The sequence below is a fragment of the Marmota marmota genome, unplaced genomic scaffold (assembly GCF_001458135.2).
Source record: "Marmota marmota marmota unplaced genomic scaffold, marMar, whole genome shotgun sequence".
Lineage (NCBI taxonomy): Eukaryota > Metazoa > Chordata > Mammalia > Rodentia > Sciuridae > Marmota > Marmota marmota.
Genome location: NW_026000016.1, coordinates 47,079,979 through 47,097,014, shown reverse-complemented (window position 1 = coordinate 47,097,014; position 17,036 = coordinate 47,079,979). Strand labels below are relative to the sequence as shown.

Here is a 17,036-nt window from a genome sequence, read left to right as displayed (position 1 = left end):
TCCAGCACAGCAAAGGCAAAAAAAGATTCCTGTATTGTCTTGGCCAAGCTGCAACTTCATGGAGCTAGTGTCTGTGGATGTACCAGAGGAAGCAAGGGAGGTTCCAGTGTGGTACTTTCCTGCCCATTTATCCAGTAGTAAGCTCAACTCCAGCAGTAGCTGGAAGCACACAGTGATGGCTCCCTTGGGCCATCATGGCTTCTTCGAAAGTAAAGAGTGTATTGTCACCTTGTCCGACTCCCTCCATCAACAAGAAATTTCCCAGCAACAGCTCTTACAGCACCCACTCCTGGGAGAGAAACGCAGGGCAGGAGCAAACAATGTGAGCTGGTGGTATTTCTCCACTGCACCTGATTTTGCCAGGTCTCTACTTGCTTGAATATCAAGCAAAACCCTAAAGGTGGCACCAAGTGGGTAACCTGTCACATGGGAATAATGGAGTCTCCAGTGCGAATTGCAGGAGGCTGGCACCCCTCAGCCTTTCAGTTACTGGGGAACAATGGGTTATGGCCATTTTATAAATGCACTGAGCCGAGAGATGAAGCAGGAAGCAGGTGGGCAGGCTGATGCCAAGATTGATGGAGAAGGGAGACACTGTGGGACAGGCGAGGAAAAACCAGAATTTGATGAGGCTATGATACTCTCAGGACAGGTATCACTCTTTAATTTGCCCATGGTCACACAGCTTGAACCCTTGCCCCCCCCCGACTCCCTGTACTTGTGCTCTTATGTAACTCTAGCTGCTGCGATTGAGAAGGCCAGCTGGGCGATTTGGGACACAGGGAATTGCTTAGAGAAAGGCACTGAAGAGGATTCAGGATCTGGTAAACTCTGACCCTTGGGGCTGAAAAGCCAGTGGAAATTAGCATTCTTTTTTCTATCAATATAGGACCTCCCTAAGCTATTTCCTAGCCCCAGTAAATTTTCCAGTGTTAGGGAAATCTCCCTTCACCTGCTTCCCTTACAAGGCCAAGTGTTCTGGGTCGATGTACAAAACAGGAAACAGGGATGGAGGGTCATACTTTCCTTTAGACTTTTCCACTTTGAGGGATGGTTCCTACCATTCTCCATTTAAGTAGCCTTTGGGGTTTAGAGACCAGAAGCACAGCCAGAGGGTTACCCCACTGATTTCAATGGGCCATTTTCCAAGGCCTAGTGAACAATCCTTTTCTCTTTGACTTTGGGGAGCTCTAAGTACAGAAGTCACTAAAGCAAAATCCACTAAACAAATTTTTTTTGTGTGTGTGTGTGCGTGTGTGTGTGGTATTGGGGATTGAAACCATGGTCTCACATATGTATGCAAGCACTCTACCACTGAGCTACCTCTGTACCTCTTTTTCATTTTATTTTAAGACAGGGTCTTATTAATTGCCCAGATCATAATTGAATTTGTGATCTTATTACTTTAGCCTCTCAAGTAGCAGGATTAAAGGCTCACACCATAGTGCCTGGTTTAACTCAATAGGTTTTTGTTGTTGTTTCATTTTTTGCAATATTAGTGATGAAACCCAGGTATACTCTGCCACTGAGAAGCATCCCCAGCCCTTTTTATTTTTTGAGACAGTGCCTTGCTAAATTGTTGAGACTGGCCTCAAACTTGTGATCCTCCTACCTCAGCCTCCAGAGATGCTGGAATTACAGGTGGGTACCATGATGGCCAGTGAGTACTAGTTTTTGTATCTGTAAAATGGGGACCATTACATAGTATCGTGTTAACAGCAGTATATCAGGATTAAAGACAAAATGAACATAAAATGCCTAGCACAGAGCAGGGTTTGAAAATTTCTGATATTAGTTTCTAAACCTACTAGAACCCACAGATTCTGGACACAACTCATGTGTCCTCTTATTTAGCAGCTTCAACTAGGGTAACCTTTGTCCTAGAGAGAGATTGGTGTGCTGATGAGCAAAGATGAATTTGAATCCATCTAAGGTCAAGGCATTTACCATCTAGAAACACCTGCCCACCATGGCCCCTGGGGAACAGAGAGGTCTGGGTGGCCATGTCTGACTGGGCTCTACCCAGATAACAGGAGCTGGGTGGATGGCAATTCTAAGCTGGAATCAGCATCTCTTGATATTTGGACTGAGAGACGGAGTTAATTTACTTTGGAGAATTAGGCAGAAAGGTCACACAGATGGCAGAAGCTTGTGGCTTGGGTTCTGTGAATGTAGGCACAAGGGCCCCGTCTTTGAAAGGGGTGTGCTGAGCCCCTGGGAGAAGGCGTAGCTCACGGAGGGCTATATTCTTCATTGCCTAAGTGCTACAAAATTTCCTTGCAGCCTTTTGTTTGTTTGTTTGTTTTTGGTGCTAGGGATTGAACCCAGAAGAGCTTTCTGACTGAGCTACACCCTCTGTCCTTTCAAATTTTTTGAGACAGCTTCTCAGTAAATTGCTGAGGCTGGCCGGATTTGCAATCCTTCTGCCTCAGCCTCCCCAGTTGCTGGGATTATAGGTGTGTACCTCGGCACCCAGTGTCCCTGTAGCCTTCTTATAAAGCCCTCTCATACTTGTGACTCCTGTTATTTTGAGTAAGCTTCTATTCTTACCAGCTGGTTCCTAAGACAAATCCTGTACCTGTCTCAGAAGGAGGTTGTTGTGACATAATTTGAAAGCAGTTGGCATTAAGTTGACATTCAATAAAAGCTGTCGAATCTCTTCATATTCTTGTCACTAGTCACCGAGCAATGGAAAGAGGAAATCCACAAATAGGCTAGACCAGGGTTGCTTCTTGGCCTCTTGTTTCTATGAAAATCTTGATTATTCTATAAAATGAAGACTACTAGTACTGGCCCCTTTGCTGGCTAGAAATATTAAATAAGATCATCCAAGTTTAACACCAAGCATATAACTAACGAACACTGGCCTCGGATTATCACCTCTACTGTTATGATCACCAAGTGAGATGCAACAAATGTTTTAAGTCTTGATCTAGGCAGGGAAGGAGGACAGGGCCAGAGCAGGATCTAGAGTGAACAGTCAACAGAGAAGGGTGCTCTGTAGAGTGGTCGAGGGGTTGGGCAGAGGAGACAGGGGATAGAAACAGTGGGGACAAGCTGCACACACATATCTAGCACTTCAGTGTTGATGCTTTCACCTACAGCGTCTCATCTGTCTGTCACAACACGACAGGGCACATAAGGAAAGATGGCGTTATGCACAATTTACGGAAGGAAAAACAGACCCAGTATCACACTGCCTCTGGGAGGGGCTGAAGTGGGAAGCAAGGGTTGGAAGAGAAACTGAGGGTTTCCCTGCAAGTTCATGTTTTTGTTCCTGGGTACCATCTGGATCCCAGCGATGTGATGTCTCTGCCCCATTAGAGTCAGAGGCTCCAGATGTGCATGTGCGGGGCTTGTAGAGTCAGGCAGCGCTGGGTGCCAACCCAAGGACTGCATCTACCAGGCAGATAAACATCCGCCTCAACACCACACCCTGGCCCACTTATCGGCAACTCAGGGCTGCCTAGCGATGGGGTCAGACGCCCCTTTCCAGCTCAGACGTGCCTTACCTTCCTGAAGTCAGGGGTCAAAAGTGCTCTCCAGGGAAACAGGGAAATTTCTTGCAACACTGCCATAGTCAGGTGTGGGTCCCCAGCTCAGGAAAAGCTTCTCCGAGGTGAAGGTCAGGGATTCTTATCTCCTCCCTGTCTCCTGGATACGGCTTCTCCTCACCCCCTAACATAGTGGCTGCCATATGGTCTGTACTCACTTCATGTTGGTTGAATGAATAAATGAATAGATGAACAGGCAAATGAATGACAGATTGTCGTTGGCAATAAAATCGACCTGTGTTGTCACCATAGAGCGGCTCTGCCTTGTTGACTCAGACCCCAAATCAGAGCACAGCGGCCAACCTGGTGTAATCCATGCCAAGGAATAAACGGAGATTGGAGTGCTTCCCTCCCCCACGGCACTTCCTCTGACCTTCCCTTCAGAGGAGCCACACCCTGAGGAAAGGGCAGGGCCAGGGAGTCCCAGGCAAGGGGAAGGCTCTGCCTACCCATTCCCAGGACTTCAGCTTCCCCTTGCAATTACCCTGCATTTCCCAGCTCCAGGCCCATGTGTGTGTGCGCGTGGGTGCGTATGGTGCGCATAGGTCCGGAGGAGCTGTGGAAAGGAGAAACCCAGCTCCATTAGGAGCTACCCTGGGACAAGGGCGGTGCCAAGAGTGCTTCTCCTTTGCATTTTCTTTAGTGCTAATGACCTTGATTGTAACATCAGCAACCACAGCACAGTAGCTCCATGGGCTCTAGCATCCTTCTTCCCAAGCCCTCCTAGCCACCCAACTTCACTGCGTCTGGAACATCATCTCTAGGGTCAGGAATGGCTCTCCCTGTTGCATGGGGAAGGATGATGCTCTGATGGGGCGGAACACCTTGTCAGATATGGAGTGAGGGAACTGGGCTGTAGCCTCAGCTTTGCCTCAAACTAGGGCAAGTGTCCTGGGCAAGTCTCTAGGTTTCTGTTTTCTCACTCGTGAAAGAAGGAAATTGGAACAGTTCATCAACTCTGTCCACCTCACATGCTGTGTGGCTCAATCAGATGAGCTGCCCCCAGACAAAGCCTGGTGACCCGCCTCCCCATACAAGGTCAGCAAGCTCCCAGAAGTTGGGATGCCAGCTGAGCCTGTCCTCGCATCCCAACAGATGTCCTACCCGTGCTCCCCACGAGGAAGGCTGTCGTGCAGACGGCAGGGAGGAAACATCAAAAATCATCCTAATGGTCCATGGGCGCCAGGAAAGCAGGCAGGCAGCAAACCACTGCTGCGGCCAGATGCCATCCCGCCCGCGACACCAGCGCTGGCTCAGACAAGGCTGGAGGCGGTCCAGCGGGTGGGAGCAGACAGCCTCCTCACCTGCCAGGGCAGCTGATTCCCTACCCTGTCTTCAGGCAGTCAGGCTGCAGCAGCACACCCCTTCCTCCCCGTCTCCCCCCACTCCACTATCTCAGCCATCCTTTCTCCTTCAAATCCTGTTTTGTATTTGATCACCTCCTCCAAGAATCATTTCCAGTTAAAACCTGCCAAATTCTGATACACCCCCCCTCCAGGAACACCTCTTCCACTCCCAGCCATTCATTCCTTCAGGAGCTCCCCACCATCACTTGGTCATGTGTCCCTGTGCCAAGCATGCGTTCCTATTCTTGTCTAACACTAGACAGGAGGAAGAATGGGTTGGGTGTTTCCTGTTTCCTTAAAATTTCCTCCATCCTCAGCTGCCGAGATGTGAAACTAGGCATTCAGGACAGGAACAGTTCCGAATAGATGGATGGTGCATTCAGGACAGGAACAGTCCTCTCTACCCAGGGGCAGCCACCCTGGCCAGCTTCAGGAAGGCTTACATGAGAATGTCAATGGGAGTCTGGACAGGGCTTCCCAATATCCAACCCACCGTTCAGATAAAAACCTAGCCTCCCCAGCTCACAGAGTTGACTGCAGTCCCTGATTCTCAATGTCTAATACCATTAACATCAGGTTGAACCATATGAAATTGCCTTTTATAGGTCAAAAGTGGTTGCACTCTGGCAATTTCATATGGCTCAATCTAATAACTCCTTGAAGGGTCATGTTCCCTAGAAGACAGTAAACTCCCTAAAAGTTCTGGACTTCAACCTCTAGCCATTTTTTTTTTTTTTTTTTTTTAAGTTTCTGGCTTAGGATATAGCAGAATCATAGCCCTGGAAGGTACTGAGTAAGTACTTCTTAAGGGAAGTTCCACGCAGGGGAAGGTAAGGGAACCTAAAACCTCTGTCCAAAGACAGATCCATTTTGGTCTCTTTTGGTCATATTGGATAGAAGACTGAACTTTGCTGGGGTTGTTACATGGTACTAGACTCTATGATGAAAGATTTGGGCATCTTACACTTTTGTTTTCAATCGAAAGAGGGTCTTGATCAGAGAGAAATGGTTATATGCCAAAAACTTGGTTTCATGGTACAGTAAGAGAGATGAAGGCCCAGAGATATCACCTGCCTCAATCAGGGTCATTCGTCAGGCAAAAGCCACAAAATCTCCTCCTAGACCTTCGCTCTCCCTGTCCACTCTTTTTCCAACTTCATGGATCCTGATCTATTAGGTTCCCTGACAACTGACTGAAGGATCAATAGCCCTCTCCTGTGTGAAGAGTCCTGAGTCATGCCAGGCCCAGCCCAAGGTTTCCAGAGAGAGAGGAGAAGGGTCGGGGGGTGAGGGGGGATGAGAGGAGAGAGAGAAAGAGGTAGAGCAGCCCTGGGAAACCTGAGCTCTCTCCAGAGCCAGGACCTCTGGGTCACTGACAGTGCAGCTAGGTATGCCAAAGGGGGACCTCAGAGGCCTTGCTTAACCCAGGCAGGAAGGGTCCAGGCAGGCACCACCAGGTTTCTTTAGACTCAAAGAATTCCAGAGGGACCCAAAAGACTGGTCATTAACTACTTCTGGGCTGCTGGTGCATTTCTCCTGTTACTCCTCAAAAGGTAGGTAGATGATTCTGGAAGGCCTCAGTCCCTAGGCTTCCTCATCCATAGCACAGTGGGTAAATGCCCGTCATGCACTGTCCCAGCTCAGCTGGCCCACTCTTCCTGCATGGGGCAGGAAGAAGGAAGGGAAGACACCCTATGGGCCACCACCATCTCAGAAAGATTCCTCTGTGTGCTCTGAGAGGACTCTTAGCAGCTCAGAGCTTATGACAGATGTTCCTGCTGGTTGAGGGTCTGGAGATAGGTGAGAGGAGCCAGAAATCTAGGCCTTCTCTCCCTATCTTAGTATGTGACAAATGTCAAACCCGAAATGTTGGGGAAAAAAAGGTAAAATAAACAACTACAGACTCTTCACTTAGATTCACCATTGGCTACCACTGCCCTCTCTCTTGGTAAACATGTATTTATACATATACCTTTTTTATTTATTTGTTTTTTTACAGTACCAGGGATTGAATCCAGGGGTGCTCTACCACCGAGCTACAAACCAAAACCTTTTTATTTTTATTTTGAGACAGGGTCTTGCTGAGTTTCCCAGGCTGTCCTAGAACTTGGAATTAGTTACTGGGATTAAGGGCATGCACCATTACGCCCAGCTACTAACATTTTTTCTGGACCATTTTTAAAATAACTTGCAGATACTTTGTTCCTAAATGATCTCTAGAAATAAGGATATTCCCCTACAAAACCATGTTCCTGTTGTCATACCTAAAAAACTAAATAATTACATACCATTTAGTTACTATATTAAAAATTTTCTGGGCTGGGGATATAGCTAAGTCATACAGCACTTGCCTGGCATGCATGAAGCCCTGAGTTCCATCTCCCAGTAACACACACACACACACACACAGGCTATGGTGGTGCATACATACTCACTCACAAAATCCTGACTGTCCCAGGATGCCTTTTGCAATATCCCCCCCCCAACCCCAGGATCTAATTAAAGTTTATGCATTACTTTTGGCTAGAATGTCTCTTTGGGTTTTGTTTTGTTTGGAACTGGGGATTGAACCCAGGGGCTTTCAATCACTGAGCTACATCCCCAACCCTTTTTATTTTTAGTCAGGTCCTTGCTAAATTTCTGAGTCTGGCCTTAAACTTGGCGATCCTCCCGCCTCAATCTCCTGAGTCACTGGGATTATAGTCCTGCACCACTATGCCCAGTTCTTTAGTTTCTTTTAATCTAGATTAGTTTCCACCTCTCACCCTGCCCCTGTAGCACACAATTTTTATGTTTTTTATGACATTCCTTTTGTCTCTTCATAATTAACTTCAGGATAAACATTTCAGACAAGAACATAGACAGTATGGTTGAGCTTCTTACTATAAGATTTAAGGAGGCTCTACCTGGTTAAGGTAGAAAATACTGGGTCTCTTTGTTGTAATATAGAATTTTCCCCTTTTGTAAAAAGTAACCCCCCAAAAAAACCAAAAAAAATCTAGGATGCTGGCTGTGGTGATGCATACCTGTAATCCCAGTGATTCGGGAGGCTGAGGCAAGAGGATTACAAATTTAAGGCCAGCCTCAGCAACTTAGGTCCTCAACAATTTAGAGAAACCCTGTCTCTGAATAAAAACAAAAAGGGCTAGGGATGTAGCTCAGTGGTAAAGTGTCCTGGGTTCAATCTTCAGTACCTGCCTCCAAAAATGACCAACCTCTACCCAGTACTTTTATCATGCATTAGTGAGCCTACGCTGAATCAGTTATTATACCGGAGGCTGAAAACTAGTCAATTTAGCCGGGTGCAGTGGTGCACTCCTGTAATCTCAGCAGCTCAGGAGACTGAGACGGGAGAATCACGAGTTCAAAGCCAGCCTCAGCAACAGTGAGGCGCTAAGCAACTCAGTGAGACCCTGCCTCTAAATACAATGAAAATAGGGCTGAGGATGTGGCTCGGTGGTGAGGGCCCCAGTACCAAAAAAAAAAAAGCAAGAGAGAGAGAGAGAGAGAGAGAGAAAGAAAACTGGTCAATTTTAAAGTTCTGACAGGGGCAGGAGAAATAGGGAGAAGATGGCCATGAAGTTTCAGTTAGAAGGAATAGTTCTTGAGATCTATTACACAGCATGGTAACAAGAGCTAATAATAACGTAAGACATATTTCAAAATGGCAACAGCAGATTTTAAATGTTCCTGCACCACATACAAACGACAAATATGTGAGGTGATGGACATGTTAATTATCTTGATTTAATCATTCTATAATGTATACATATATCAAAATATCACATCGCATACTCCATAAATATGTGCAATTGTTTGCCAATTAAAAATCAATTTTTTAGAAATATTTTTAGCTGTAGTTGGACACAATGTCTTTATTTTATTAATTTTTATGTGCGGCGAGAATCAAACCTAGTGTCTCACGTGTGCTAGGCAAGCAAGCGCTCAACCACTGAGTCACAACTCCAGCCCAAAAAATTAGATTAAACTTTTAAAAGCTCTGTCATTACTTCTACATTTGATTAGCTGGCATTTCTGTTAAGTTTTCCCTCCCTGCTCCCCCTGCCCCGTGAAGCTCTGGTGTGTGTGTGTGTGTGTGTGTGTGTGTGTGTGTGGTGTGGTGTGGTACTGGGGTTTGAACCCAGGGGCCCTCTACCACTGAGCCACATCTCCAGCCCTTTTTATTTTATTTTGAGACAGGGTCTCAGTAAGTTGCCCAAGTTGGCCTTGAACTGGTGATACTCCTACCTCAGCCTCCTGAGTCCCTGGGATTACAGGCGTGTGGGCCACCATGCCCGTGTCCTCCCTGCCCTGTGTTAATTCTCAGACCAAACTCATGTTATCTTTTTTATTCAATGTGTTACAAGCTACATCCTTATCTTTTCTGATGCTCAGTGAGTCCCACATTTGCCTGGAGGGAGCCCCATTAAGCTGTCTCCGGTGTCCTCGGACACGGGTAGGCTCTAGCTTTCTAGCACAACATGGTTCCCTGTGCTATTGCAATCTTGGACTTGGAATCAGGCATTTTTCCAAGAAGCAGTGGTAGGAAGGCGCTCTACCACTGAGCTACATCCCCAGCCTAGCACTGGTTTCTTTTAGGGGGAAGGGGTACTTAGAAATAAAAACCCAGGTACTAGGTATACCATTGCTTCTAGATCATTTTGGTAGATGGACACATGAAGGCAAAGAACCTTGGAGTTTTTCCTCTCCCTTCCCCATTCCACACACACACCTCTCTTCTTCCACAGTAAGACCCTGATTTCCAGAAGCCTAACTTTCAACGTAGTTACTTATTTGATCTATTCTACAATAAACAAAAAAGTTTCCACCTGGGCATGTTGGCTCACGCCTACAGGATGTCAGCGCTTGGGAGGCTGAGGCAGGAGGATCACTTGAGCTCAGGAGTTCAAGGTCAGCCTGGGCAAGAGAGTGAGACCCTGCCTTAACAAACAAATAAAAACCAACAATAAGGGCTGCAACAGTAGCTCAATGGTAGAGCGCTTGCCTAGCATATGAGAGGCACTGGGTTCAATCCTTAGCACCACAATAAAATAAAGACATCTACAACTAAAAAAGTTTTTTTTTTTTAAATAAAAATAAAGAAAAAACACCGATACCAACAAAACCCTCATAAGTTTCCAATTTATGACACCAATACCAGACCAATAACATACCTACAAAGTAAAGTTCTTTGCAGTTTTTCTAATCCTTAGAATAATATATATTCCACTAAGAACATAACCAGAACATTAAGATTAAAAATTACTTAAATTCATTCTGTCCTTCAAAATTTGTTTTTTGGATAGTCATTCTTTATGATTTATTTTTTTTCTTTTGGATCTGATTAATTTTTTGAACCATGTAAATATTTTAATCGAAACTGTTTGACCAAGTATAATAGAAAACTCCCACTCCATCCCTGTCTCCTCTACTCCGTTCCCATTCACCCCCATAGGAAACCATTTTAATTGATTTCCAGTTTATCTTTCTTCTGTGTGTCTCATTGCTCTAGCTTTCACACCCCAAAAGAGGCTTACTATATACACTCTTCTGCACTTTGCTCTTTTTGTTTAATTACATATCCTAGAAATTATGTCACATCAGTTCACAGGGATCCTCCTCACTTTGTTGGCTGCACCACTGTTCATTCAACCAATTCCTCAAAAATGGGCATTTGGATAGCGTCCCATGATTTCTTATTGCAAATACGTCTTAAACTTGGGTATGGAAGTGCATGCCTGTAATCCCAGTGGCTCAGGAGGCTGAGGCAGTGAGTTCAAAGCCAGCCTCAGCAAATAAGTGAGGCCCTAAGCAACTCAGTGAGACCCTGTCTCTAAATATTTAAAAAGTGCTGGGGATGTGGCTCAGTGGTTAAGCGCCCTTGGGTTCGATCACTGGTGGGGAGGGGGGATGTCACCACATGCATTCATCTTTTTCTATCTGTGACTGTGTATCTTTGGGGTAAATTCCTAGAAGTAGGACTGTTGGGTAAATGTGTATATCGTTTTGTTAGATACTGCTATCTTCTTGTCTACAGAGCTTACACTGGTTTGCACTCCTAGCACTTGATTTTGCATTAGACTGCGGTATGAGGTGTCCTGGGTTGAGTTTCCTTGAACCTAGTGAAAGTCCTTAATCTACCAATAAAAACAACACAGCAAACCCCCTTTGCCCACCTTATATGATGGCAAGAAGGCAAGAAGAAGGTGTTCTCACTGATCTCATATCCATTCATCTTCCCCAAAGCATCTCAGAGATATGTGCATAAAACTTGGGAAACTAGTATGCAGAAGTAATGAGGCTGAAAACTTGAGCCAGGGAGGAACTAGAGCAGGAAGAGGAGGAGACACAACAGAGGAGGGGACCCCATCCCTCAATGCGAGAGGTACTCAGACTCTTTTCCCAGCCCCATCACACACACACCCACTGCCTACCAACAGCCCCTTCCCTGGCCCCCTCAGCCCTTGGCTCTGGCTCTAGCCAGGTCCTGGTGGCTTCCCTCCTCCAAGTTCATGTGGATTGAACCAGGACTGGCTTAAGGTGGAGGCAGAAGTAGAGCCTGTCCTTTCTGTTTTAACATATGCAGAGGAAATAAGTCAGTGGAACAAGAATGGCTTGCACAAGGGAAAGAGGAAAGAGGAGACAAAGAGAGAGAGGTGTTGGGAGAGGAAGCAGAATACAGAACATTCCACAGGGCCTGCTCCATTCCTGTGACCTATAGAAAAGGGGAAATGATAAAACCATTATGGAAAAATGATACGGAGGTTCCTCAAAAATTTAAAAATAGGGCTGGGCTGTAGTTCAGTGGTAGAAAGCTTGTCTGGTATGAGTAAGATCTCAGGTTCAATGCCAAGTACCCATGCACAAACTTAAAAATACAGCATATACCAGTGGGTATACATCCAAAGGAAATGAAGTCAGTATGTCAAAGAAACATCTGCACTCACATGTCTATTGTAGCACTATTCACAATAGCCAAGATGTGGCAACAATCGCAGAGTTCATCAGCTGATGAGTGGATAATACTGGTATGCATACACAGTGGAATACTATCCAGCCTTTAAAAAGAATGAAATTCTGTCATTTGCAACAATCAGGAAGGAACTGGAAGTCATTTTGTCAAGTGAAATAAGCCAACACAGTAAAACAAGTACCATATGATCTCACTCATATCTGGAACCTGAAAAAAGTTCGTCTTATAGTTACCAAAGGGTGGAAAGAGTAGGGCGTGAGATGAGGATAAATGGACCAACAGGTATGAATTTACAGTGAAAGAGGAGAAATGAGATTCAATGTTTTCACTACAAAGAAATGAAAATAAATGAGAGTTATGTTCATCCTGGTTTGAACATTATGATGTGTACATGTATTAAATTTCACATGGTACCTATAAATATAATTTTTATATGTCAATCATATATATGTATATATTTTCATTTAAAAAAAAAAAAAAAGGTAAATGAGTGGAGAAAGCCCACTTAGACTGGACCCAGAGATTTTACCTTTCTTGAACTGCCTCCTCCCCCACAATAGCAACTGGGGATGATAGGAATTCAAGCCCTTCAAGGACCAGGGCACTGGGGTGGATGGGGAGGCTGGTCTGAGGGAACCCTAGGGGGAAAAGAATGCAGATGGCCAGAAGAATTCCTCTGGGGAAAGTCCAGGCCAGGATGAGGAATTTTGCTGCATGATTCTTAAGTCCTAAGGACTAAGGATGAACATATTCCTCATTTCCCTCCAGAGCTTAATGGATCTGGAATGTTCTACTCTAGATAGGTAGTACTAACCCTTAATATGGGTTCTGGATCCAAAGCCAAGAGCATTGGAGAAAGAGAAAAGGGAGATTGTGGCAGCAGGAGGATGGCAAGTTCAAGGCCATCATGGGCAGCTTATCGAGTTGCTAGGCAATTTATCAAGTTCTTGTCTCAAACAAAGAAAAAAATAATAAAGAAAAAGAAAAGAAAATGTAAAAAGGCCAGAGACAGAGCTCAGAGGTAAAGCCCTTGCCTTAGCATTGTGGGAGGCCCTGGGTTTGATCCCTACACTACAAAAACTAAAAATTAAAAAAATGGAAGCCTGTGGGAGTTTGTTGGGGAAGATTTGAATTGCTGACAGGTGGCAGAGCTGGGGACCTGGGGCAGTGCTGGGTTGAGCAGTCCCAGTTCCCCTTACTCTCAGGACCAGAAAAGTGAGAATCGGGAAGAATATTAGGCGACCTTCACTCCCCACACACCATTTCCAGTACTCACACCTTGGGAAAATCCTAACTGCTCTACTTCTGCCCCTTAACTTGCACCTCCCATTTTAGTTCTCTTCTGACATCAAAGACCACAGCAATCTGACGAATTTCACTGTGCCACTCACTCCCACCGTAACTGTGGGGAGCGGGCTTCCCTGGTGCAGAGGGGTAATTGAAAGCCAGAGGGCATCCCACCCTCTCCTGCCTCGCCCCCAGCGACTGATTCCCAGGCTCCTCCAAACTGCCCCTTCAAGCTTTAACCAAGTGCCTTAGGCACTGTGCTAGGTACTGGGAGTCCGATGGGCAAGCAAGTTGTGTTCCTTCAACTTGACCTTGAATCCAGGGGCAGAGAGGTGGTAAATAAAGGGGGAAGGGACTGAGGCTCCGCAGCACCCTGGAGGCAGGAAGCTTCTGCTCCTCAGCTCTAAATGCAAATTCTGCACCCAGTACACAGACTAGGGCAGAGCCGGGAGGGTGGAGCCGAGCTGCGGCAGAGGCGGACAATCGGGCGGGGCCGCGGAAGCAGCTGAGAAGGGAGGGAGCCTCGGGTTGGCTGCAGTACCCATCCTGCCCCGTAGCCCCCTGGAGGGAGGCCGGAGCTGCGGGAGCACATTTCCACGCTGCCGGTGACCGAGGGCTCAGGACCCCGGGAGCAGGAGCCCCTGGTGCGCGCTAAATGGGGACGTGCTTCTCATGGCGAAGCCCTCCCCAAATCTACCAGAATCTACCCACTAGGCAGGGAACTGAAAATAGGAAGAGCCCTGCAGGAATGGTGGGATTATGGGCTCCCACGATGGGAGGGGCGCGATTTCAGAGTTGCACCTCAGCAAGATGGTGGCAGGCAGGATTGGGGCTCCCCAGGAGAAGCAAAAAAAAGGTTTCCTCCCTACACCCTTCCTACAAAACAAGGGCCCTGGTTCTGTCTTGGGGCCCCTGCCCACTGGGGAAGGCCACATTCTCTCTGGATCAGAATATAGGTAGAGTAGAACTGTCTTGTCTTGGGGTGCAGTCAGATCAATCACCAAACACCTCAAAACGAAAACTGATTCCTGTTGCTTCCCTGGACCCTTTGTAGGTTTCCCTCCAAATCTTCTGCTTGCTTCTTCCCCAGTTCTCCCAGGGGCAGCTGCAGATCTAGGACCCACTTCCCAGGGCACTCTTTCCCAGCTGCCACCATACCTCTCATTCCAGAGCCTGCTCCTCAGCCACCCTCTCATCCCACCCCCCACCCCCGCCAAGGAGGGTAACCCAGTTCACCAACAGCCTGGCCAAGAAACAGCTGCATCCTGCAGTCCTCCTCCTTAGCCCTCCCCACCCAATCCCTCCTTACCCCTAGGCCCTGCTGCATCTCCCTTCCCAGCCTAGAATGACCCTGGTCTCCTCCCTTCTTTCCAAGTAATGAAGACCCAGAGCTGAGGGGGCTGCAAGAGGCCTCCAAATGGGAAAAGTCAGAAACAGGGGCAGCTGGGGGGCAGGAGGGTGTTCTCAAGGATGGATAGGGAGGATCTGAAGACTCTTGGTCAGACATATCACCCCAAAGAGGCAGCAGCTGCACTGCAAAATGGGATTTCATTTTCCCTCCCTCTCCACTGTCCTTTCCCCTGCCCACAGCGACAGTTGAGTGCCCGCCTATTTCTTCATCTGACATTCCCCCTACCAGGCCAGCAGGCGCCAGCATCATGTCTGCAAGTTATTGTAAGTCGGGCAGGAATGCCCAAGAGGGAGGTGCCTCTGGCCCTGGAGTGCCCACTCCTCTCCCAGGATGTGCTGGCCCTCTCCTGTGCCCTCCGCACCCAGCTGGAAGAGAGCAATGGGCACACTCATACAGATAGAAGAGTGTGAGGCTGGTCTTGCCCTGGGGAAGGATGCCAGCCGGCCTCCTCCACCAACAGTGAAGCCAAGTATGTGAGTGTGTGTGAGAGGAGAGGGAGCAAAAGGACAATCCCAGCCTTAATTTCTAGCTCTTCAGCAAGCTGCCCAGGGACCCTCTTGCACATACTGATTGCCCACTGTCAACCAGCTCCCCAGTCTCCAGCCTTGAAACTGAAAACTTTTCAACTCGCCCCCTTTCTCCTTCCTCCCCTTTGAGAACAGAGATGTGTGGGGCGGTGCCCTCAGAGACACTCATACAGTTGGTTCTGGACGCTTACACACACTCAAACAACAGCGGTGCGAGGGAACTCCCAGCTTTTTCCACAGCTAATTATAGATGTGAAAGTCTGAGGATGTTTTGCAAGCGGCAGAGAGAAACTGCTGAGGTTTCTCTGCAAAGCCAAGAAAACTGAATGTGTGCACTCCCAGGTCTCCCCCTCCCCAAAACCTCTCCTAGCCTACCTCCACCCATCCCCCCAGTGTGCCCCCTCCCAGGTCCCCTAGCAGCCCCTCCTTCCGGTTGAAGATATCTTACTCGGCTCTCTCTCTCTCTCTCTCTCTCTCTCTCTCTCTCTGGGGCTTTCGAGAAAGGGAACAGACGCGGAAAATATTTTTGCAATAGTTTTCCATTCTGCGTCTCATTCCCAAGCCAAGGGGGAGGGGGAGGACAGGAACGGATGGGGAGGAACAAATGCTTTACCCAAGAGCTCAATTTGGGTGTGAAAAAGACAGTACCTCATTTTTCTGTAGCTCTCCCCACCACACACACCGCCCCAGGAATGATAAGAACTAGGAAAAGAAAAAGAAATCACTTGTTTGCTTATATGGTTCTTAAGACCTGAGAATAAGAAAGGAATACAGTATTTGACAAATCTGTGCACACACGCACGCACACACACACACACACACAAACACACACATAAAAACCTCCAAACCCAGCCGCGTGAAATATACTAGGAAGAAGAAGAAATCCAGGGAGTTTTAGAAGCCATCGGGAGGAAAGAAACAAAGTTTGCAAATCGCGAGTCGATTCATTCTCCGCAAGCCTACCTCTCTTTCTAGCAAAGACCCAGGTTTCTCCAAGCGGGACTCTCTCTCCGGGTTTCCATGGACGGGTTGGGCGGGGTGACCACCCACCGGCCTCCCCAAAGTGGCAACCAAACTCCAGATGCTGGCCTCGCGCTCTTGCCTTTCCAGCTACGGCCGAGGAGTGGGCTGGGTCTCCTCCCCAAGCCCTTCCAAGGAGAGGGACCTTCTTGGAAGAAAATGGGTGCAGGGAGCTGGGCGGGCGTCTCTGATCTTGCCGTCTTCGGAGGGATGGTTCCCCAGGAAGTTCCTGCCCCCTCCCCACCCCCAGCTTTGGATGGTCTCAACTGCGGAGCTTTCTTAAGAAAATGCTTGTCATGGCAACAGCTCCAGCCACCTCGGGCCAGTCTCGGGCTCCCGGGCTCTCTCGGAGCTGTGCAGGAGGAGAAAGGGGAGGAGCGGGAGCCGAGCGGAGGTGGGGCTTGGCGCCCGGCCAGACCATTACTCGCCTGTTAAGGTGGCCTGGTGGTTCCGCGCTGCGGCTGCTTCCTGGGTTGTGTTAAGGGGGAATGGGAAGGGGACGGGGAGGAATCCTCTTCTCTCTTGGGGTTTCCTCCTGCGCTTGCTCTCACTTGTTGAAAGGAGCGCAGAGTAGGGTGGGGTGGGGTGAGGAGGTGGGGAGTGGATGTGGGTGGCGGTATTCAACCGTTGCTACGTGGAGGGGAAATAAAGGAAGCGTTTGCAGGCCCTTGGCTTCCTGCAGCTCTTACCGGCCTCTCAACCTCTTACTCATTTATACCCAGGACCAAGAAACCCAAGGTATCTGTGATCGCTTATACCATCCCCGCCCAGCCTTCCACCCCTGCCAGACTAGGGAGCTCTTTGACGTAGGCGAAGGAATTGCTTTGGATGCTCACACACTTACCCGCCTCCTCGCCCACATTTCGCACACAGGTCACATTTTGCTCGCTCTTGCCCCTGTTGCCACCAAGGCACCCT

The 17,036-nt window shown here is 47.8% G+C and overlaps 1 protein-coding gene across 6 annotated transcripts in view; it reads right to left on the bottom strand.

The window, feature by feature from the left end:
* Atp2b4 (ATPase plasma membrane Ca2+ transporting 4) overlaps positions 1-16,501 on the bottom strand; it is a 96,719-nt gene extending 80,218 nt beyond the window's left edge. For 2 of the 6 annotated variants that reach the window (XM_048809724.1, XM_048809725.1), the window contains exon 1: positions 16,062-16,497. The gene's annotated coding sequence lies outside the window, so the exon portion shown is untranslated. Of the gene's footprint in view, positions 1-16,061 lie in introns of all 6 variants that reach the window. The other 4 variants (XM_048809726.1, XM_015483877.2, XM_048809727.1 and 1 more) reach the window with 4 other exon arrangements.
* Between the last annotated feature and the right edge of the window lie 535 nt (positions 16,502-17,036).